This window comes from Glossina fuscipes, unplaced genomic scaffold (genome assembly GCF_014805625.2).
Source record: "Glossina fuscipes isolate IAEA_lab_2018 unplaced genomic scaffold, Yale_Gfus_2 111, whole genome shotgun sequence".
Classification (NCBI taxonomy): domain Eukaryota; kingdom Metazoa; phylum Arthropoda; class Insecta; order Diptera; family Glossinidae; genus Glossina; species Glossina fuscipes.
The window spans coordinates 145,942-170,005 of NW_023998454.1; positions in this window are offsets into that span (position 1 = coordinate 145,942).

A 24,064-nucleotide genomic window follows, 5' to 3' on the forward strand; every position below is an offset into this window, starting at 1 on the left:
AATTTTCCTCAAGTCACTTGGTGTTACTGTGATAGTTCTGGCTGTTTGTTTCTTTCCTCAACATCTGATAAAGCCGTTGTGTTCTTCAATTAATTATTTGATAATAATTTAGTTCAATACAATGGTACCCCTAATTGCAATGGTAGATTTCTTGATCTCTGCTTTGCAAATTTTCCTGAGGTTTGCGTTAATCGTTGTCTTCCGTTTAGTTTACCTGAGGATCCATATCATCCAGCATTGGGTATTTCCTTTCATTACAAGCATGTTGGTTCGTTGAACTTCTATAACGTTCCAAATTCAAATTTTTTATATAAATTCTATGATTTCCATAAAATCAATGTTTCCATACTAAAATAACATCTTTGTCATATTGTGCTCGATTTCTCAGAGGGAAGCATTGATAGCTTACTGTCGTCGTTCTACAATATATTAAATCAAGCTATTTCTGCATCCGTTCCGATCAAGCAGTCCCGTCCTCGAAGCAAGGGTCCCCCGTGGTTTAATAAAACAATTAAATACTACAAGAATAGGAAAAACAAGTTGTTCAAAAAATTTTCGAAAAGTGGTTCTTCTTTCGACTATTTCGCTTACTCTGTTGCAAGGTATAAATTTAATTAACTCAACCGCCAATACTAATGCAGATACCTTCAGTTTGTTAAATCCTCCTTGTTTGCTAACCCTAAGTACTTTTTTAAGTTCGTTAATTCCAAAAGAAAAATCTCCATAAATCCGTCGTTTGTGTCTTTTAATGGCTCCGAGTCCTCGGATGATTTTGAAACCTCAAATCTCTTTGCGGAATACTTCCGACAGAACTTTTCAACTGCCAATTTTGATTTATCGGTAAACTATCCATATCCGATTTCTAATTCGATCTCAATTCCTAACTTTGAAAATTACGTTTTTGAAGGATTGAGCTCTCTGAAATATAATTGTTCGCCTGGACCTGATGGAATCCCCTCATGTGTACTTATATCTTGTGCTGGCGAGCTTTGTGATGTTATCTCAAAGATTTTTAATAAGTCTTTGAATTTAGGTTTTTTCCCTTTGTGTTGGAAGACTTCTTTCCTTAATCCTATTCACAAATGTGGTAGTAGGCAACTTGTAGAGAACTACAGAGGCATTGTCAAGAGTGTCTTACCTAAACTGTTCGAGCGAATTGTGGCTCAGCATATAGCCTTTTCCATGAAATTGTATATGGTTTTTGAAAGGGAAGATCTACGGTGACCAATCTGTTAGAGTTTACTTCTCATGTTTTCAAGGCTTTTTCTAGTGGTTCTCGCACTGATGTCATTTACACTGACTTTAGCAAAGCATTTGATATTGTTAATCATAGACTACTTAGATTTAAACTCCAGATCTCTGGCTTTCCTCTCTTCTAAGTGGAATGGTTAAGCTCTTATCTGCATGGTAGATCATTCAGGGTTTTGTTTAACCTCATTACCACGTGACGTCTGGCGTACCTCAAGGTAGCCACTTGGCACCTATTTTATTTCATTTATACATCAATGATTTGCCCTCCGTGATTAAATTCAGTGAGATTTTAATGTATGCTGATGATGTGAAACTGTTTTCTTCTTTTTCCGTAGAATCGCAATCACATCATCTTCAAAGTGATTTGAACAGTTTGGTTGCATGGTGCTCTCTCAATCTTCTGAAACTAAATCTAAATAAATGTAAGAAGCTTTCTTTCTTAAGAAGGAAGTCGTTCAGTACTCAATACTTCATTGATTCGCACAGGTTTGAAGACGTCGATTCGCTCATAGATTTAGGCGTTCTATTCGATTATAGGTTACTTTTCAATTTGCATATTGAGTCCTCGTTAAGCAAAGCTAGATCCGCTTGGTTTTATAAAGAGGTGGTCCAAAGAGCTTTAATATCCTTTTATTACGAAAAGTGTTAACACGTGTTTGGTTAGACCTATACTTGAGTATGCCTCTGTTGTGTGGTCTCCTTCATATAGGTGCTACGTAGATTCAATTGAATCTATACAAAAGCAATTCCTGCTGTTTGCCCTTATGAATTTGGGTTGGGACCCGATTTCCCCTCTTCCACCCTATGAAAATAGGTTGCTTCTGTTATCCTTACCGTCACTCGAGAAACGTAGATTTGTTCTTGGGGTTTCCTTCTTAATCAAATTAATAAATGGTGCAATTGACTCGCCCGCATTACTTCGTGAGATAGGCTTTAATGTCCCTAACCGCTTCTCTAGGCACTTTATATTGATAAAGCTTAGTCAATGCAAATATAATTACGAACTGTTTAACCCGCTCAGAGTTGTTTGCAAGAACCTAAATGATGTCTATCATTTATTCTCATTAACGGACTCTTTAAAGTCCATTAAAGTAACATTGCTTAATACGCGCGATTTACCTATGTCGTACTTAAACTGACTTAACCTTAAATATGTCAATATGAGTCGAAAATTAATTTGTTGTTAACAATTATCGGTTGCCAAGCTTATGCATGTTTGCGATGGCTTAGGGGTTCACTTGCAATTTGGTCCTGTATCGGTTGTGGGTGTGGCTCTATGCTAGTTGTGTACATGCTTTTTTTGCATTTTTTTCCTCCTTATTTGTTTTATTGTACTTATACTAAGTTTTATTATTAATTAATTTTAAGATTTACTTAAGAGTCAATTGAGTGTCTTGTATAAGTGGAATAAATAAATAAATAAATAAATAAATAAATCACACCACATAACTCGACAGCGCAAGATTTAAGAACACATGATGGAATTCCATCAGGTCCAGGCGAACAACTGTATTTTAGAGAACTCAACCCTTTAAAAACGTCATCTTCCGAAATAACCAAGTTAGGTATTGAAACCGAGTCAGTTATAGGATATGGGTAGTTTGCTGATAAATCGAAATTAGCAATCGAAAAGTTACGTCGGAAATACTCAGCAAATAGATTTGAGATTTCAAAATCATCCGAGGAATCAGAGCCGTTAAAATAAACATGAGAGGGATATAGGGAAATTTTTCTTTTAGAGTTAACAAATTTAAAGAAGAATTTAGAATTAGCAAACAGAGAGGATTTAATGAACTGAAGGTATCTGCAGTAATAATGAGTTAAATCTATGCCTCGCCACCGAGTTTTTCCTATTCTTGTGATATTTAATTGTCTTATCAAACCACGGAGGACACCTGCTTCGAGGACGACAATGCTTGATCGGAACAGATGCAGCAATAGCTATATTTAATGTATTGTAGAAGGATGACAATAAGCTTTCAATACTACCGGTTGAGAAATCAAGGGTCAAATGTGAAAGACGATGTTTTAGTAATACAATGTTGATTTTATGAAAATCATAATAATTATTTAAAAAAGTTTGATTTGGCACTTTAAGGCAATTCAACAAACCATCATTCATATGATGAAAGGAAATGCATATTGATGGATGATACGGATCCTCAGGTAAACTAAAATGTGGACAATGATATACGTAAATCTCGCGAAAATTGGCAAAGCAGAGATCAAGCAGTCTACTATTACAATTAGAGGTACGATTATATTGACCCAAATTATGATCAAACAATTCACTAAAGAACACAACAGCCGTATCAGACGTAGAAGTAGGAACCAAACAGCCAGAATTATCAGTATTACACCAAGTCACTTGAGGCAAATTGAAGTCACCCAATGCAACGACCAAATCGGTGGGTCTAGACCGCTTGGCCACTTCACAAATGAGGGCAGCGTGTTTCTTGTAAATGGAGATATCAGAATTTGGGGGAATATAGGAGCAGGTTATAAATAGATGTTTATCAGGCATATTCGCACGAGTAGCGATAAATTCAACGTCAGGAGAAGTGGCAAATTCAACTAAATTGGACGAGACTGACGGAGATATGGCAATTAATACACCACCACCAATGCGATTCACTCGATCATTTCAAAAGACTTGGAAAGAATTATGGAAAAGTTCCGACGAATGAAGATCGGGTTTTAGCCAAGTTTCAGTAAAGGCCAAACAGAAAAATTCCGTGCTCACTGAATTTAGAAAAGTGGAACGAATTTTCGAATTTAGGTCCCTAACATTTTGATAAATGAGAGATAGTGGGCCTGAAGAAACGTTTAGTTTTTTGAAGGCGACAAGACTATTGCCTTGGTATTACGGGGACGATCTCGAGGGATAAATTCCTTAATTAAGGATCCTACTGGCCACAGTGATTTGTTTAACAACATATCACTGTTTTCAGTCGGAACTAATATTTTAAAAGAAGAGATTGCCCTAGCTTGAGAAGGAGCCATTTTGAAGATGCTAACACGCTTTAAGTTGACTGATGGGTCGCCAGATAACTTTTTATGTTATCCACCGAAGTTTCAGGTCTTGACACAAATATTGCTTTTCTGGGAGGAACTGCCGTCAAGCAAATGTCATTATTTGGAACAGGAGGGGGGTTCGAGTTGGGAGAGTTTCGAGTTGGGGAGAATATAGATGGGGTTATCGCCCTTGTACCTGCAGCTTGTGAGACTTGCCCAGTCTAGTGACCAACATTCACACGCGAACAGCCAGGAGGAGAGGATGATTTGTTTTTCTCTTCATTACTTTTATGCGATGGCGCTTAATTAGAGTGAGTGGGGGCTCTGGGCGGAGATACCCTTGCCACTTCAGCGTAGCTTAAAACAGAAGGACTTGCCGGCTTGTTTGTAACTGTTTTGCTACCAACCGACTCAGCAATATCGGAAACATTACTGTTAGAGTTAGAGGGAGCGGTAACTTGTACCAACGAATCAGATTTGGAGAAAGCCAGAGGTGACGTCCCACACGCTACGCTACGAGTAGAAGATGAGTATCCAATAAAACGACACTCATCACACCTAGACTTAATGAGCTCAAACTCTTCCCACAAGGAGCCGAGATTTCTACTCAATTCCGAGGAACCATAACGGGTCTCCGTGAAAAATTTATAAAAATCAATGTCCCGCTGCCTACAGTCAGGACATGACACTCCACGTCCAGTCAAAAAGAGAGTTGTGGATTATCAAGAACGGACACAAAAATCACTAAAAACAAATCCTGAACATAAAAATTTATCAACCAAATTTGTGCAAAACTTCTCTGTTACGTTGACACTGTAACGAGAGATCAATAGCAACACAAACTCCAAACAGCGAAAAAATAACAGAGAAAAAAGAGAGATTTATATCAGAGCTCAAAATTTTTGTTTGCAAAAATCAAATGAATCAAAGCGTAAAGGAAAAATATTTCTTTTACTTTGAATTCACTCACTTTCTTCTCAAAGTATATTATAAATTCACACACTATAAGGCAGAATAGCCGCGAAATTCAACAAAAAATTAAAATATTAATTGCCGAAACAAAATATAGACGACTATACGCGCGACAGAGTTGCCCGACTTTGTTGTTATAAATTATTTTAAAACTTTTGTCTCTGCGTATATTAAAAAAGTTTATGGTTTAAATATTTTTAAAATTAAAAAAAAAAATTGTGAAATTATTTAGTTTACGAAGAAATCATTTAACCTTTGTTGGAAATTTCTTCCAATGATTTTCTTCTTCTATTGGCTATAGAACTAATAAGAGTTATTTGTAACTTTCGGTCGACTGAAAGTCTGCCAAGCAAGGCTAACAAGGCTTTATTGGACCCATTAAATACGTACACTCTTAGCTAACTAACTTCGTCGACCTTAGTAGCGATGGCGAGTATACTCGCCAAACACGGTAGGTGGGTAAGATGAAATTAGGTTTTGACGAAATGACTTCATAAAACGACAAAAACTTTGTGTAAAATAAATTAGTAGACAAATATTCATTCGTAACAATAAAATTTAATTAAGAAATCTGGGAAGAATGGACATAGGCACTTAACTTGTAAATCGATGTGAAAATTTCGATGGGCATGTTCTTGAAACAGCGTCGAGTTGCAGACAAAGAGAGAGAGAGAGTAGATTAGTGAAAGTATTAGATTAAATGGGAGTTATGCATTTGTAAAACACAAATATACATATATATATAAACACACATATATTGGCTCATGGTATAGTGCTTCATAGTAAATGTTTTTTTGATAGACTAACTGATTCACGTTCCTTTGCTGTAGATGATGACGCACACATACACATACATAAACACGCAGTTCCGATTTAGGCTAAACTTTACAGTTTTGCTTCAATTTCTCTGGCACTCTCTGGTCTCAGTGACATTCTGAACTAATCATCCTTTTAATTTTGAGTTTACACTGCGAATAAAACAGAGTGACTTAAAAACCCATAAATTATGCCACGAAAGTTCTGTGATTCAATAAAATTTTTATCTTTATTAATTAAAATCAAAAGCTTATGCAAACATGGCAAATTATTTGAAATTAATTCCTGATATGAAAAAACTGAAATAGCGATAAAAAAGTCTTATATAGGAATTGGCTGCTGAAAGGCAAGACTACAGCCTAAGACTTGCATTTCTTTTCAAAGTATTCCATCACTTCAATGATTCATTCTATAAAAAATTGCTTATGTTCAAGTTTTTTCTTGGTTCTTCTTTTTTTGGGGAATTTTATGAAAGTGAATGAGTTTCTGTTTTTACTAGGAATCTATTAATGTTTTGTATGTTAAGGTTAGGTTTTTATAAAAATTTAGAAAAAACTAATGTGACAAACATGTATTAATCTTTTTATAATTATATTGTAAGGAAGCGATTTTGCTTCCTTACGGAATATAAGTCCGTCCGCCTGAAATAGTTACCCACAGCGAACCACCTGCCAGTCCGAGCTGTCCGTAAACGTCTGATCGAATTGAGTGCACATGAGCAACCTCCTCTAGCAGAAGTAAGAACTCAAAATGTTTAATAGCAGAATAAAGGACTCAAGGGGAAATTAGAATTCAAACGTGAATAAGAACTCAAATGTACATAAGTACTCAATAAGATCTCAAACGTAAATAAGAACCCAAATGTAAATGAGAATTCAAATGTAAAAAGCATATGAGACAATAGAATACGCACACAATAAGATAACTTGCATACAAGCATGGAATAGCTAATGTACAAACAGCAAGAAAACGCACACAAATAGGAAATACATATAAAAATTCGGTAGAAAATCTGTACAATATATAATCATACAAAACATACAGGATCAAACACTCAGGTACCCAAAACGTCGTAACACATATGTACACTCATCATCGCACACACGTATAAACACACAAGAATAGAGAAAAAAAACCACACTTGTTGGCATACAACTACAGAACCGCATGAATAGGCACTTAATCAAACACAGCAGTAAGTTAGCTGTTAAGTAATGAGTTAGTATTAAGTATGTACAAATCGATCATGTAAGTCGTAACTGAGGTTGCGACAGCAGCCAACCTCAGTTAAGTGTACGTATAAGTAAAACACCACAACAACACAGGTAAATGTACACAGCCTAGGACACGTTGGAACGAAACAAGCGAGCCAGACCCCAGCTATAAAAGAGCAGCTCAGCACGCAGACTCTTTCAATTCGGTGTCATAGCTGCCTAAGCGCTCCGCGGTAATTCGACGAAAGCAATAATAGTAACAATAAATAAATCGAGCACCACGTGTAAGACACAGCAGAAGTCGGGTCACCTCGCTGGTTCTTTTCCTTGCCATAGTCAGCTTCTACACAACGCTACACTCCTGTGAACACAAAATAAAGACATTGAACATCAGTACCGAAGGTCCAGTAAATTTCAATTCAAATAAATATTCTTGCAACGAATCTTGGAGTGGCTGAGTTATACCCTGCCCAAGAAAACCCGTTACAACATATATAATTCTAATCTATTAACAAATTATATTACTGTACTAAGTAACGGTTCGTTTTAATTTTGCTTTCAATTGTAGCAACGCATTCATTTTTATATAAATTATATATCCAATTGGGAGCACAGCTCTTCAAAAATGATGCAAGACTTTCTCAACTGTTTAACTGAGGCATATATGCGGCAACTGTATAGAGAAAATAACACTTAAAAAGGCTGTCTGTTAAAACTTTTCGCTATTATCTTACTTCGAATTTCTTATGCTCTTTATCTTCTCCGTCATATCCAAGAGTATATTGTCTTCCGCTGGTGCAGGATAAATTTCGGGATATTTACAGCATGGCCCAGTACTTTAAAAGGCAAGAGTTCCTTATCGACTAGGAAAAAAGAAAAACCCTGGGTATAATTACCTTTCCAGTAGAATGTATTTCCTTTTGGAGCGACTAACCTTTTGGACATTCTAAAATCAGCTTCAGAACCGAGTATCAAATCTATATATTACTTTATTGCAGAAGGAAATTTACAATACCATCATCAACACTACTCTTGCATTAACCCTCAATTAACTCCACCTCTATATCCAACAAATGTTGAGAAAACCAAGATCCAAACATTCTCGAGAATTCGTCTTGGTCATACAATTGCAACTCACCAATGGATCCTAAAGAAGTCTTCTTCCCCAATCTGCAGTTGTGGACAAACTCTTACTATAAAGCACATTCACTGCGACTGCCTCAACTTTTCCTTGGCTAGAAGTATTGCATTTGGAACGATTAACCCTTTGAACATTCTACAATCCGCCTGAGTGGCCGAGTAGGCAAGAGTCTCGACTAGCAACTCTATAGTCGTGGGTTCAAACCTCAAGTGCGGTAGAGTTTTTTAATAACAGCCGATAGCCCTAGTTGCTAGTGCTTTAAGACTTTAGTCTTAGAATTTATTCTCTGGCTAAATTTATAATAATAATAATAATAATAATAACATTCTACAATCAGCTTCAGAACAGAATATCAATTCTATACATTACTTTATTAATACTACTAAGCTCATTATCTAATGTACATTTTATTATTATTATTTTTTTTTTATAATTAGAGCCGATAGCCTGTGTTGCTAGTGCTGAATGTCTTTTTTTTAGTCTAAGAATTCATTTCATTAGTCTAAAATTAAAATAATAATAATAATAATAATGTATACTACTTTTTTAATGTTTTCGAGATATACAATGAGCCCAGACATATATGGCTTATATTTTTTTTTCTTTTTTTGGTATGTTGAATGGAGATGGACTAAGCCAATAGATTTGCGGCTTATATGTCCAGATAATAAACTGTCGTAATTTTTGGGCGCAATTACATACTGGAGCCAGCATGTTAAGTGTAATTCTGTATGTGTGTGTAATTGTGCTTGTTGAGTTCTTGAAAGTTAAACAGTGTTGCAAACTTTCGCTGAAAACGAAAAGGAATGCTATGGTAATAGAAGATGGTTGAACCCAAAAACGAAAGAAAAAAAAGGAAAGAAGAGGAAAAAAAAATTCTAAAAGGATAAATTAGCTTTTCTAATAAAGCAAGTTAGTTCCCAGAGTTGACGTACATTTTTTGCTGCAAAGAGTTCGAGGAGACAGCCATATAACTTGAAGAAGCTAAAGGAATCTCTAATGTCATCAAGCCTGTGACATCTGAAGATTAGATGCTCAGCAGACTCAACAACATTGCAAACTTCACAAACATCACATAGTATAGCACGAATCATTTTTAAATAAACTTTGTCATAAGTATGACCACTCATGAGTCTATAAAGAATTTTGATTTCCCAGGAATTAAAAGAAGATACAGAAAAGGATTTAAATTGAAATGTGGGATTTAATTTATAGAAAAGACGATTGTATTTAACGCGCGCGATTTCTTTAAATTCGTCGTTTAGCTGTTGAAGGATGTGGTTGCGAATTGCCCGAATTGCTTCATTGGGAGTGTATTTGATAGACATAATTGTCCCATCAACACGAGCTCTCCCTGCATGAAAGTCGGCTTTTACAATTAAAAAAAAAAGCCGCAGTGGCCAGGGACTCAAACGAGGTGACATCCACTTGAGATTCATGCAACACTTGAGATTCATGCAACATCTTGTGAATATCAAACACATATTGATTTTCTGCATCTCTTTTATTTATTAGAAGTAGTGCTGACCTGCTGTCAGAAAAAATAACAAACCTTCTGATACCATCGGAGATAGCAACCTTAATAGCATGTCAAATGGCAAGCAACTCAATAAAAGTCGAGGAAAGTTCCTCTTCCACTTTATCTAGATGTACTGTTTCAGATAGATGTTTCACGACCGACGGAATCGTCAGTGGCATATATATCATAGCCGTTGTTGTAATAAAAAATGAGCTTTTCTTGGCATAATAACCTCATACAAGAGAAGTTGACGTTTTGTTTTGAGGTAGAGATCGATTCGAGAACGTTCATGAAGATTCTGCATTTGCTGGTAATGAAATTCAAAGGAGGAATTGAATCTAACTTATCAAAAATATGACGAAGTTTTTGGTAGCAAAAAGTGTAGCTGCAAGTGACAGTATCACTGAGAGATATAATTTCCTGAAAAAAGAAAGGATTTATCATCTTGACTTTAATTGACTCTTTGGCAAAAAAGGGCTCTTTCGGAAACCGGCCATTCACCAGATATGACATTGAGAATATGCTGAGGAGTTGAGGGGGTCAGTCCAGTACAACGCTTCAACATTCGGTTTTCAAATGCTTGTATACGTTTCTCAATATATTTTTTGTAAACGGTCTAAGCATTTTTGGGAGGCAAGCCTGCCTGATTGTTTGTCATGAGTTTGATGATGTTGCATCCAGACTGACAATCTTTGAACGCCTTTTCATAATGCTCACGAAGGGTTAAGCTGTCATTTAAAATTCTCCCAAGAAATCGAAGAGATTTTACCTGATTAACTTGGGTACGTTTGATAAGAAGTCTGATTTCACGTTTAGAACCTTTGGCAAAATAAATAGTGTTTGTCTTGCTGGGGTTAAAATATAAATTAAGATTAGCGCATGTATCGAAAAACAAGTTCGCTTTCATCGAGAGGTTATTGACAGCTGCTGGAAAAGATGAGTCCGCAGATACGATTAGAAAATCATCTGCATATTGAAAAATGTGAGTTTTGTCATCTTGAAGATCATGCAAAGAAGCTGCGTATAAATTGAAGAATATGGGGCTTAAAAAACTGCCTTGTGGGATACCACCGCATATTTCAACTTTTTCGGTACCCATCACCAACACACGCTTGGATAAAAAATTAAGTGCACACAGCTGCATTTGAAGGGGAATCAAAAGGTTTAAGAGAATTCTACGAAGCTTAATCAAGTTGACACAGTCATAGGCTTTGCTGATGTCCAGGGAAAGCATGATAACCATATTGCCTGCTTTTTTTAGGTGGCTATGAGAAAACACAGTTCATTAACGCATATATTCGTAGGTTTGCGTTTTTGATAGGCGTAAGAACGAGCTAGAATAATGTTCTCAGTTTTCAGGAAATCAGTTAGTCTCTCCTTAACCATGAGGTTGATAGTCTTTGTGAATACAGATATCAGCGAAATTGGTCTACAGTTACTTAAATCATTTAAGTCTTTACCTGCCTTAGGAATGGGAACTATTTTGATGCATCGCAAATCTGAGGGTATGAAGTTGATGGACCAGCAGTTGTTAATTGCATGCAAGAGAATGCTAAAGCTTCCTCCAGACAGTACTCTGAGCTTGTCATACTTCATCCATCACAATCTGCAGCAGTAGCTCTCTTTCTGGAATGTAAAACATAGATTAGCTCATGCAAAGAGAAGGGTGTTTACTGATACTACTAAAAGGAATTGAAGGCATTGTAATCGGATTGACAATTGGAATGTAGCTCTTGAGCATATCTAAGTATTTTTTATTATCAGGGCCATTCCTTACAGCACAACCGCTTAATATAATTCCAGAAAGAATGTAGGTTGAAATTTTCTATTTTCTTGATGGAATTGTTACAACTGTGGAATAAAATGGGGGAGTGCTGACTTTTGTCAATGGAAACATTGGACGTGTTCCAGTGGAAAGACAAAATAGTTGAATTCGAGACACTGCTAGCCATGCGACCGCTCCGGTTAAAGTGAAAAGTAGTATTGCCATTATTTAAGACACTGAAACTGCTGGAATTGATGGCATTTACAAGGATCTTGCCTTTGTTGGTCGAGACTTGATCGCCATACAGGCGATGTCTTGCATTGAAATCTCCAGCTAGAATCACATTTGGTTCACCGTCAAGAAAGTCGCATAATCTCTGAATCTCATCACGAAAGGTTTGCACATCGAGACTGGGTGGAAAGTAGCATGAGGCTATGAAAAGATTCGGTTTCAGGTTGATGGTTTTGATGATGATGATGTCAACGGCAGAGTTATAGGGAATACGTCTGAAATTGACACCTTTCTTAACTAATATACTAACACCACCATAGCCATCATTTCGGCATTTGGTGGCTGAGGCATAATTCGAAACTTTAACTTCGAAACAATTTCATGCAGAAGTTAATTTTGTTTGAGTTTAAGTAAAAATCCAGAAAAGATAGGTTACGCCGGGCACTTTGAATATTATATTGTAAAAAGGATATCATGTTGAAACTTGAGAAAGAACCTCAGCGGATTTCCTCGTAGTACTTGGTGCTTGAACGTGGCAAGTAATGGCACAGACAGACATTTTTTCTTCAAATTCTTTAATAAGATTATGAGGGATCATCGGACGGGTACTTTCTTGAATCGCAAGCATTAATCTTTGAAGTTCTGAGGACCGCAAATAGTTGTTTGCAATTATCGGACGCCAAAGATTTGTTCCAGACGGCTTGGAGGGTGAATTGAGAGAAGGCTTGGTGGGTAAACTGAGAGGAGATTTGGAAGGAACCGATTTCCTTTTGACGACAGCATTATATTTATCTTTAGTTAAAATTTTGTTGGCGTTTTGATTATCATCCTTGGTCGAAATTGCAGACGTGTTCGCCAGTGGAGGGAAATTGTCGTCATAGGTGATGTCATCGAGACATTCGAAATAATTTGCGGAAAAATTCTCTTTTACCTCTTTATACGAGAGATTTTTAATTGCCATGATCCTGTTGATATTTGATTCAAGTTCCCTGTTCGGGCAACACTTATTGAGAGTGTTGTGCTCACCTGAACCACAGGACAAGCACTTCATCGTCTCACAGTTCACACACTTCGGAGACTTCCCACTGTTAAGGCATCTGCTCTCTTTAGCTTTGCAGAACTGTGACACGTGACTGTATCTACCGCACTTAAAGCACTGCTTTAAAGTGGGTACAAAGTATTCAACCGGCAGATAACAATAATTAAATTTTATTGACTTAGGGGGGGCTCTCCCTTTGAAGCCAATTTTGATGCTGATTGTAGGAATCCACTCATCTTTGTTGTTGGGATTTCTTCTTTGAAAACGGACAGCGGACTTAATCCAAATATCGGATATGGCGTTTTTAATTATATCATCGACACAGTATGTCTGTGGGATGTTTCGAATGACTCCAAATCTCTCGATGAAAGACCTCGGTATGTACGCCTTTAAATTCTTTTTAGTAAATTCATTATTCGTAATAAAATTGTTGGCATTGGCAGCAGAGCTGAAAAGCAGTTTGGCTCTGTTCCTGCTGACAACTTTTAATTCTTTTAAGCCGTACATATTGAAATACTTTAAGTAATCATAAAAATAGAGATTGGAGTTAATATTGATGCGATTTCCTTCTGCGTCTGCGCGCGTTTCGACAAAAACGACGGAATTGCAGTTCGAAAGGCAATCGTGCAAATTGATGTTGAGATTTGGGGCGGGTGTGGCACCCAAATCAGAGGGCTTGTCGATAGGCGTAATTAAAACGTTTGCGTTAGCACCTCCGTTAGCAGATAAAAGAATATCATTCTCACCCATTCTGGATCTCTTGGTGTGCCCAGTGGCGTTCATGTAAAAATCTTCAAAACAGTCTCTATCAGTAGTTAAAAGATCAGACCCAGCCTTCATAGGGACACGGGCTGATGTTGTTTTGGTTGTTATCACGGGGAACACAAAAAAAAGAAAAAATCACAACAAAAAAACAAAAAATTCAATATATGTATTGCTTCTTAATTTTTCTCTCGCGAGAGATTCCTCTTCCTTCCCTCCTTTTCTTCTTTTAAAATTGTTTTCCTTGGTTATTTTATTACTTTATTAAACCTCTTTTCCTTTTTTCAAATATTTAACTTCTTTTTTTTCCATTTTTTTCACTAACACCGGTAAACACAAAAATTCTCCAGCTGCCGTTTGCAGAGATGACGTGTTGTATCAAGTGTGAACGAAATGCGAATGATATAGCTTATATATCCACAGAAAGTTTATCAAATTATTCACAACATAAATGCGGTACAACAATAAAGAGATAAACATATTTTGCTGATGTCGTGCTGCCAAGTTTGTATTTCTCCAAAAACCAATGCAATTCCTCTAGAAACAGCTGATGAAAAAAATAAACAACAAGAAAAATCTCACGGATTACCACACCACCTTAGAGGTATCGTGGGGGCACGTTGCCAATTGTTTCGAATGGCTGACTCTCCAGTAGGCCTACACCATTATAAACTTGAGTTAAAAACTGCAATAATATTTACTTGTGAGCGCACACGTTCTTGTCAATGGACTCTCTGCAGTTTTTCGTTTTTAGCAGCATAGTCAAGATGAAAGCGAGTAAATTTTGTCGGTGCATCCTGCCGGAAACGCATCATGCATCCGATTTGAAGAAATCAATATTGGCTACCACCTTAGCTGATCACAGATATAGCGACCTAATCCGGAGGCCGTGTATAGTCTGAGAAATCTTATCTCGTGGTATTTAAGTTTAAGGCCTTCTTTCGAATCACTTTGCCAATATTTATGAAGAGTGCCTCAAGGAGGTCTTGGCTTACCCTGAATGAAGTGAAAGTTGTGTCAGGGTAAGCCTTCGTTAATTTTGAAAAGTTCGCTGCGGTCTCTTCCAAGGCAATGGTAGGGACGTCCTTTATGTACATCTGCAGTAAGTCCTTGGTGACTTCTTTTAAATACTTTGCCTTGAACAATTTGAAGGTCCTCTTTGCCATTTCAGTGTCGCTTTTGAAATCACCTTCTTTGATTCCCGCTTCCAGGATGCCTGTCGTGGAGTTGTTGAAAAATTGTACCAACTCTGGAAAATACCAGGGAACTCCAGCGTTTACAATGGCGCCTCGAAGAATCCAAAATTTGCTGGTGGTCTCTTCGAGCTTGTAAAATTTGGTCAATATTGAATAGTCGTACTCATCTTTCATTTTCTCACCATTATCTTTTAGATTCTTCAGGATGTGTATCATATAAGTGTACTACTCCATGCGGTAGTTTTTCCATAGTTTTACCGTACGCCTTATTATGGTCACACACTACAACCCGCACGTCCAGCCCAAATTGTTTTGCCGTGTCTATGTTCTTCAAAATCAATTCATCTAAAACATTGGACTTTGACGGGGGGAGAGGGTTTACGCTTAAAATGAGGTTGGAAGCTGTCGCCAGGCTTCTTACGCCGAAGACAAAAATTGTTTTGCACGGGTAGGTTTCCTTCTGCTTCTCGTCCAGATTGTTTGTGAAGACTTCGTCGAAAGTTATTTGTACTATTTTGTCTTCAGTCGTTAAACACTTGACGACTTCCCGAAGTTCTTCTATGTTCGCCACCACGTTATCAGGTTGGGGTTCCAGCTGGGCTTCATAAGCTGCAATGCGACGTGTATGTATTTCCTTATCGGCGTTGGCTTCTTCCAGCTGGGCTGCGTACGCTGCAATCCGATCTTTATATATTTCCTTATCGGCGTTGGCTTCTTCCATCTGGGCGTATAAGTGACTTTCTTATAAGCAGCATGTTGTTAATGGGAGTAAGTGTTTGTACATTTTTTATGTACATACCTACAATGTAACGTTCAGAATTTAATTATAATAAATGCACTTACCGCAGTAAAAACCTAAAACTTTTATTTTCAGATATGTGTATGTTCACAATTTTGGTTCAATTATTGTTCGATTTTTTGTTCACAATCTTGTTCAATTTTAGTTCAGTTTTTGTTCACAATTTTGTTCAATTTTAATTCAATTTTTTGTTCACAATTTTGTTCAATTTTTTGTTCACTTTTAGTTCAGTTTTTGTTCACAACAGTCTTAAACAGTCGTAAACAGTTGTAAACACTTTGTTAAAATAGCGAAATTCCGGATCGAAAGTATATAAAATGTAATTAAACAGTCTTAAACAGTCTTAAACAGTCTTAAACAGTCTTACACAGTTGTAAACTTTTTCGATTCCGTATATGTGTGACAGTGATCAATAATAGTAATACAAATGTTGAGAAATTAGGCTTTTGCATATTACAGTATATAAACTATCACAGCTTTTTGCCTGTACGTCGACAAAAAACTGAAATTATAACCATCGCTACTAAAGAAACTGGAGCAGTGCATAGGAAAAGTGAGCGCTCTTTCGCTCACGAGTTGAGTTGCGATTAATATAAGTGAAGAACTAAGAGTTGAAGCAGTACTGTGTGGTTTGCTTAAAAATTTAGTGTTAAATTTGCCTTTTAAATTGTACTCAAACGAGCTAGGCGAGTCCAGCGAGAGACACCCCCGTCCTTTAACGGGTGGTAGTGGTGATTACAGACCCGCTCTTGGCAATGGTGCTGGAAATCCGTTTGAGTCGGATTTGGAAGGCTCACCGACACATTCTTCGCAGCGAGGGGAAAGTAGTGAATCAAGTTCTATGAATTCTACAACCACCTATTCATCAGCTGCCAACCTCAGCCCTGCTGTAGAGGGAACTACTTTGTCTTACACTTCCGAATGTGTAACAATACTTCCACTAGAGGCAGTTTACGTAGTTTAAATGTTCCTTATCTACATTATAGGAGTAACAGTCCTCCCTACGCAGCTGTAAGTGATTCGCCAAGGCATAATTTATTAACACGACGGGAATCGGGGTCCACCAGAGGAAACACACATTTTACGCATTGTCCGGCAGTAAGTGAAGCGGTAGCTGTGGCTGCCGCGAATGATAGTACTCTTATGCAAGCAGCTGCCGCCGCTGCAAATGTTTTGTTTCTCCCTGGGTCTTGTTAACGCAATTTGGGCTCGAAATATTTTCGTTGAGGAAGCTTAGGTGGCTGACATGATTTGTATTAGAAAGTCCTAAAGGAGCTGACACAACCAGTCGTCGTTTTCGGGTTAAAAACTCCGAAGTGGCAAAAACAATGGACAGCCGCGCTACTGTATTGTATGGTTTTAGAACCAGAAATAAAAAAATCAACGTAAACATAAACAATAGTTGGTGAAAAATTACGATAAAGAAGTCAACATAAAAGTAAGTTTAAGATAAGTAAAGAAGATGATTGGATATATGTAGGTATACACAGTAGATCTATTTTTCTGTATTAATTGATTCATAATTTGGAAATTACCATTTAACACTCTCTAATAGAACAATTTGATGAATATATTCAACCTTAAAATAAATGGTTTCTATTGCTCGTCTTTCATTTCTTACAAATAGTACACTCTATAAGCCACAATTGCAAACCACATATTATAAAGAGAGGTAACATTAGTATACCATAAACATAAATTAGATAAATAATTTAAAGTAAATTGCCTTTATTTCTTCTTGCGCATTGTTTTCCATTTGTGTCATTTGTATTTACATAGGCAAAACCACATGATTTGTCAATTTTTATAAAGTTCTGTAAAAAAGCGGCAAAGTTAAAGTTCAAGCTCAAAAAGTGGAATAAGGGCTGGCTCTGTTCTAAATGTCTGTGTTCTTCATAGCTTCTACGAAGAATGTATAGATATTCTTCAGAAAATTGGCATACTTTTTCAAAATCTTCTGTGGCAATGGATTTTCAAAAAGAATTACACGTTAGATAAATACAGTGGTATTAATAATTGATTATCTGTAAAATATCCTTAAAAGCTCAAAAGTCATACTTTCATTTGTAACAAATCTTTTAGCTGATTATTATAAGTTTGTGCATTGCGTCGTTTATCTCTTCCTGCATACATAAAGCTCGATGCCGCTGTTATGCATATATTGCTAATGTTACTTTCGTGAAGTAGGAATTAAAGGATTCATTAATTGCCATAAACTACAAGAAACAATTTTTTTTTGCTCTTAATATACTAAAGAATGGGCGAAAATTAATTGTTTAATGTATTATGTAAATCATCGTTCTCCTCTTTTGCTTTTTCGCAAGCAAACTCTACAAAAGCTGATATATGTGGCATTATCGCGAGAGAAATGTAATAGAATTTGCTTAGTTGTTGGCAATAATAAAAATAAAGAGTGTAGGCTAAGCTAAATATTCGTACAACGTGTTTATGTGCTCGATATCGGAGATTTCGGCTAAACAGAGCCAGAAGACACGCTATTGTGAAAAGTTGTTCCTCTGAAATATCAGGCATTGCTTAAAAGAAAGCAAGACTTGAGTCCGACTCCAACTGAACAAACCATAATTGGTTAATATTCTGTTAAAATGAAAAAATCCAGTCAATGTATTTCAAAAATCATATTTTAGTCCCAATTTTATAAAAATCACTCGATGAGCTCATATATTTCGACCGAGAGATGGCTTAAACCCATAATGATTATCCTTTTTATTTTGTCGATCCTATGAGTATTTGTATCATACGTATCATATCACCAAACAAGAATCGGAAATTACTTAATTTCATCATATTTTGAAAGCACTGAAATATTATGAAAATCGTCACTAATGTAATAGACAAATTCTTAACATATTACGTGGCGGTGGAAGACAAGTAACAATGGAAAAATATTAGTTCAATCACGAACTTTTATTTAAAATTAACTTCCAACATTGCTTTACTGGGTCTGACAGGAATAACTAGAATAAAGCCAAAGTTCAGAAGAAAACAACGAAATCCTTAAGAAGAGAAAAGAAATTTGGAAACCTCTAATTAATTCAAGTAAAATTTCGTTTAATCGTTCCATTTATTCGTCCTTTTATTAAATTTATTACTGAAAATTCAATATTTGAATTGTAAAGATATTTATGATATAATAATTGTTTTGTAAAGCCGATAGCTTTAGTTACATTTTTCGACTCAATTATTAATGGTTACGAAAAAATTGAGAAATGTCCAAGTAAAATAAATAAATAAATTGATATTTGTTAAATTTTCAAATTTTCGTTTTATTTGGTTTTTGTATACTGTAGTGTGATCGCATACTATCGTATGCATCCACTTGAAGTGTGACAAAATTATGCCACTTCAGCATAATCCTTTTGAAAAAATAAAATGTCACACTACACTTTGCATGTAAATAGTGATAATTCTGTTTATATAAGAATAATCTAGTGTGTGATAAGGATAATTTAGTAAGCAATTACAATCCTGTTTAGAATAAGATGTAAGGAAGCGATTTTGCTTCCTTACGAAATACAAGTCCGTCCGCCGTAGACATTTGTCCACAGCAGGCAACCCGCCAGTCCGATCTGTCTGTGCACGTCCGTTGGAGGTTCATTAGAAGATGAGCAGCCCCCCTCCAGCATCAAATGTAGTTTATAAAACGCATAGCGAATATGTATAGCTAGATTCATAATATCACAAACCTATACTCTGTAAAGATAAAACCATAAAACACACACCTAATATACACATACCTTGTAAGATAACATCATAAAACACACACTTAATAAACCTATACCTTGTACAGATTAATGCTTAATATCACACACCCATACCTTATAAAAGTAAAACCTTAGAAACACACACCAAGGGTAGCGTAAGAAGAAAAAGTAGAAAATAGCACAGAAGCACACCACAGAACAGATTAGGAACCCCAGGGCACCAAAAAGCTTAGATCCAATTTCAAAATGCACTAGCGGAGTCAAGAACTCCATTAAAAGGAAAAAAAGCTTAGATTCAAATTTCAAAATGTACTAGCGGAGTCAAGAACTCAATTAAAAGAAAAAAAGCTTACATTTAAGAAATCAATACCCAAATGTATAAAAACTTAGATCCAAAACCTCAAATGTGTAATATCAGAGCCAAGAACCCAGATAAGAAAAGGAAAGCTTAGATTCAAATGCATAAAAGCTAGATTCAAAATCTCAATAGCAGAATTAAGAACTCCAATGTAGGACAAGCTAAGTAAAAACTCAAAGTATAAACACAAGAACGCAAACTGTTTGATAACAGAATTAAAAACCCTAATGTATAAAACGACAAGTAAAAGGGAAAAAAAAACTCAAAATATCCACAAGCATAAAGGGAAAGAAAAAAAACCACAAGGTACAAAAGAGAGAGCATAGTTGTGAGAACCCAACCCGTATTAAAAACATAAGTATTAGAGCACAACCCGACTTATGCGGTATGAACGCAGTCCAAACCTACGCAGAAGCTACAGCAGCTTTGCACTAGATATAGTACCGTTAGGTCACCTTGAATCTTCAACTAATGCACCAAGCTGATAGCACCGTTAGGGTAAAGAAAACAGCAGAATTGAACTTAGGTAGGGAAAATAATACGAACATACGATAATGCATAAACTGCATACACAAAATGTACAAAGACACGCTCACACATGTACAAACACACAAAACACATGCAAACACAACGCACAAGCACTCACATACCTAACGGTGAGCAAATCACGCGATTTGGTACCTGAGTGCTTAGCGAGTAAACACTTGAACAAAACCTAGTAATAAGCTACACACACAAAGCACAGGCAAGCACACAAGCACTCACATACCTAACGGTGACTAGATCACGCGATTTGGTACCTGAGTGCTTAGTGAGTAGACATGTGAACAAACATAGTAATAAGTTAGATGTAAGTTGGTTAAGTTGTACATAAGTAGGATCATGCAGGGTGCAACTGAGGTTGCGACTGCAGCCAACCTAAGCTAAGTATACACATAAGCATATGTAAACACACAGAACAGGTTGGCAACAGGACAAGCGAGCGAGGTTTCGGCTATAAAAGAGCGGCGCATCGCACAGACTCGTTCAGTTTGGTGTCATAGCCGTCTAGGTAAGTACCCATAGACGTTCTGACAAGTTGACCATTATAAAGAGTTTTTTTGTTTACTTTACGGATAGGGGATGTGCTGGTTCAGCTTTTTAATCGCCATCCCTGAAGGACTTTTAGGACAACCGACTTAACTGATAGGGGATGTACTGGTTCAGCTTTTTAATCGCCATCCCTGAAGGACTTTTAGGACAACTGACTCAACTGATAGGGGATGTGCTGGTTCAGCTTTTTAATCGCCATCCCTGAAGGACTTTTAGGACAACTGACCTAACTGATAGGGGATGTGCTGGTTCAGCTTTTTAATCGCCATCCCTGAAGAACGAAGAGACTTTTTTTTACTTTTTTTGCTGGACTCACACACCAACCAGGGATGAACCAAGGCAGCTATGACACTCGCGAAGTTTTCGGTTCTTTCTTGCAGTGCTCGCGATATTAAAAATGTAACGAAAAAAAAAAAGAAGTGCAAGTAAAACGAGGAAACCAAAACAAGCCGGTAATAATACGACAAGTCGGGACACCTCGCTGGTTCCTTGCCCCAGCCAACTTCTACCAATCGCTGTACTTCCCTCCCATAAAAAGGAACGAATAAATCCAAGGAATCATACACCATTCCCCCCGAAGGTCCTGATTATTTATTAAAATTTTCTTGCAACGGATCCTGGATTGGCTGAGTCATACCCTGCCCAAGAAAGCTCGTTACAAAGATAAGAATAATTTAGTGTAAAAATTTAGTATAAATAGTGCCTAAGAAAATAAAGAAAATCAGTTCTCATAAAGCAACTCAACCAAGCGTTTTACTCGCTAATAGCACTAGGCATTCAATCTGCCTGAACCATTAAGATTAGTGACCGTCTTATGCCGAGACACTTTGGCATTATAAAAGGCGGATAGACTTGGCGTACTGCAGCCGAGCAGCTTAGGGCCTAAACAGATAATCTAAACACATCATACAATATCAAACTTTATTACAATACAATAATGAAATTTTATTTAAACAGAAAATTATACCATAGGTGATTTTAGTAGAAAAAAAAATTTTTTTTGAGTGAGAATTTTCCTGAGTTTTTGTTCACTTTTATTAAAAAAAAAAAAGAAGCAATTTGCTCATTTTCAGACTTCAGTGCATTTATTTTGGTCATTTTCACACACACACACTGATTTATGTTGCTCCCTTTGAGAGACCTTTGCAGTGGTTTTTGGTAATTTTGAGAGACCTTTTGAGTTCAAGGTTTTGCCATCCCAGTAATAACATCATTTTATTATTATTATTATAAATTTCGCCAGAGAAATAAATTCTAAGACTAAACTCTTAAAAGCACTAGCATCTAAGGCTATCGGCTTTAACATCATTTTAAAAACAACTGGGCAGGAGGGAAAAATGAGATAATATGAATTTATTAAAAAGAACAATAATAACAGAAAAAACTTGTGATGCGAATGAGAGCGGTTTACCGTTTTAAGGTCGTCAATGGTCCAAACGGTCAAGCTGGTTGTAAATTTTGAAAAATGTCCAAGTACAAAAAATATAAATGAATTAATATTTCTTAAATTTGCATTTATTGAAAACACCTCTGTGGTTTCTATGCTATCTCCATTCTCGACAAGTGGAAGTTCTTATTAGTAAAGGGAAAAGCCAGATGGCGGTAATTCAAAATCATTTCACAACACAGAAGAGCACACAAAAGAGAAGAGGTTGTAAGAAGTGACTGATAGCTAAAAGAATTGTAACGAAACATCTGGAAATTGTAAAAAGAAAAAGAAAAAAAGGTTGAAAATTACAAAAATGTGATGATAGTGATGTTTTAGTTTTTCTCAAAAATACCTTTCACTTTTTTATGACAACAAATAAAGTAGTGGGTATTCGAGATTCGACCCCAGCAATGCAAAATGCAAACCATTTTTCACAAATTAAGTAAGCAAGAACTTGATACAGTAAAAGCCCCAATTACCTACCTACTTATATTCCAAAGGAAAACAAATCTATGCAAAGTAAATAACATGTTGTTTGAGTAGGAAAATAAGAGGAAAGTCCCTAAATCTCTTGCTAAATCACTCCATTATGCAAGAGAGAATCGTAAAAAGAGTCCGTCTGCGTATTTTAAGCATTTTAGTTTTTGTTTGTTCTGAAGTTCTGAACAAATTTAGTGTAGTGCTTTGCCATGTTAAGATTTCGCTCAACGGTATTTAAGAGAAAAGAAGAGCAAAAATTAAACACAAGCAAAACAAAGAGAAACGACTGTTCTGGTTTTGATGCTTTGTGCGGTGCCTCGAGGAGTTGAGCAGGGTTTGAACTGTGGTACTGTGAAGAACGGAGTATGTCACTTGAAGGTAGAAAGAAAGCGCATCGATTTGAGAAATGGTTTTTATTTTGAACATCTTGAACGGATTGCGTGCGAAGACAACGTTGTGTTAAAATTTTCATCAACTTTAATAAATTTGTTAAATATATAGTAGTAAAATGAAATAACTAATAGATTTTATGAGCTTTAGAATTAGACATTTAATTAATTACGGCTAAAATTGCTTAGATTTTAACATTGTAATTACAACTACTTTATTGGTAATGATGTCTCTCTCTAATGGTGTCTCTTTGATAAAAACAAAAAAAAAAGCCAAAAAAGAAAAGAAAAGAGAAATAGGAATAAAGAAACAAAAAAGAAATAATATTGAGAGAAATCGTATAATATAATAAATATACTATATTATAATATGAAATAAACTGATTCGATTGAAATAAGTTTTATTTTAATTCTTCCATATTTATTATTAATATTCGTACCTGAGTGCTAGACAAATTTTGCAAAGGCGACGCGAGCATATCATATGAATGCATATATCTGCATGTCTCTAAAAGGATTCTGTTATAATTTCCACGTTTTCTTATTCGCGTTCAAAACATTTTCTTAAAAACCGACATTATATGTACACACGTTAATATCTTAACGCCATTATGCCAAAAATATATATGAAAAATCCTCTTCCCACTATGGTGATGCGAAATCGGAGTACTATTAAGGAGGTTGTTATAACGCCTACAAATAAGTAACCGCATTATTATCGGCCATGAAAAGTCTATCATACAAGCTGACCGACGAGCGGAAATATCAGCAACTTTGGTGAGAAAATAATAAGGAAGATCACGAGAGGAACTAGCTTTTATTACCAATGGCATGGAAAATGAAGCTTTACAGCAGCGTCCAGATTCTTATTACA